This window comes from Watersipora subatra, chromosome 11, assembly GCF_963576615.1.
Source record: "Watersipora subatra chromosome 11, tzWatSuba1.1, whole genome shotgun sequence".
Lineage (NCBI taxonomy): Eukaryota > Metazoa > Bryozoa > Gymnolaemata > Cheilostomatida > Watersiporidae > Watersipora > Watersipora subatra.
In genome coordinates, this window is record NC_088718.1 from 36,507,227 (window position 1) to 36,509,129 (window position 1,903).

Consider the following 1,903-nt stretch of genomic DNA (forward strand, 5'->3'; position numbering starts at 1 on the left):
TGTCTAGCAGTTAAACCGCCCTGCTGCTAGATGTACTACCACAGCATCTGTGATAACTACCTGCAACCAAATTTTCACGAGTTGAACCAATTTTCTCTGCTTTCGTTACTTTGACTAATAGCAAACAGCATTGTCTCTATGATGACTGCATATTCTTTGTTTGTTAGTTTTGCTACATGACTAGTTTGTTGAATGATTATTTTGACTGGAAAAATATACGTTTAAAAAATTAAGTATTTTTATCAGTAATTCATAAGTAATACAAACAGTTTTTATTGACCAAAGTCAAAAATACACATCTCCTAATAAAACAATGTGCCATTGAAGTTTCATAAACCATTACCCACCTTTGTAGCCATCCAACATAAAAATTACTCAAGTTCGAAATCCAAGTCCTTCAGTGCAAATGTGGTGCAATCATTCGGCCTCTGAACTAGGTCAGTCCAGAAAGTTCAAAGTTCATCAGAGGTTATGAGTACAGATTGCACGAAATCAGTGAGTTGATTAAGTATAACAAAAAACTATTTGTTAATTACTTCCATATTTTCTGTGCTTTCTTACTAACTAAAATAGTTTATAATAATTTTAATAACTTTTCATTTCATTGTTTAAACATGTTTAATAAACTTTCAAAAGTGTTAACTTTTGAATTTATGTTGCAGATGTAGAAAAGGCGAAGTGGTATTTCTGCATTGCAGGAAGAGAAGCTTCAAGTCTGTTCACGTCATATAGTAGCAAACCTAAAGATAAACTTACACGAAAATTTATTTGATTTTACCAGAAAGTATCAGCATTATTTTATTATTCACGATTGTTTTTAATGTTTGAGGTGATCTGACTGCCAGAATGTTTTAAGATTAAAACTGACAAAACTTGATCGCAGGTAAAATGTTCAAAGGAGAAATACGTGCAAAGTAACATTCCTAGTTGTTATCATTCCGATAGTTGATATTAGCTATTGTGTTCAAGTTGAAACGTGATGCGTCTCTATTCTGTCAGTCTCTTCGCAACTATAGACCTCATAATCGCACTTTTACGTGATCCGAGCATTTTAACCATGATCAAGTTTTCTCAATTTTAATCTATAAACATCCTGGCAGTCAGATCACCTCAAACATCAAAAACAATCGTGAATGATAAGAAAATACTGATACTTTTTGACTATATGTACTAAAATTTTGTGTAAGCTTATCTTCAAGGTTTTTAAATGGTATGAAGTATTATGTCATGTGCCAGTTAGTCTGCTATCTGAGCTTCACCATAAGTAAAAGAAGGATTTATTAATCCCGAGCTGTTTACCAATTGTGTTAGACCAAGCATTGGATGGTAAACAACTAGTAGATCACTCGCTGGTTTGCCCTTTTTAAAACAATTTTGCAATAATTTGGAAAGCTGAAACTATTTTCCAAACACTTTTCTTTCCTGATCCACTAAGCCAAAAAGTTATTTAAAACTTTAGCAACTTCACCTACCCTATCAACAACATGAAAAAGTTATTTATAATTCCAAATAATATCTGATAAAAATTTTATCGGCTCTGAATCCTTCCAAGGCCATGACCTCATTGTGGATTCATACGCTGGTGTGCAGCTGTTACCAGAATGCTAATTGTACCCTTCAGAGTAGGCGATGAATCAGCAAGAATGAACGGTTTTGGGTTCTACTGATGAAGCGAGGGAGCAGAGATTGACAGTGTTGCTCATCACCACTAATACGGTGCAATTCAATAGCACGGATTATCTGGCATCTCTTAGCACGGTTGCCTCCGTTGTCATAGCGACTGATGATTGATCTTCCTCCGACAGAGGATTGAAGGATTACTGGGCCGTTGACAGAGTTTTTAAAACGAAATGTTTTATCTAGAGAAGATCAGTTCTTGAGTTGAGTGTTGGATATACACAAG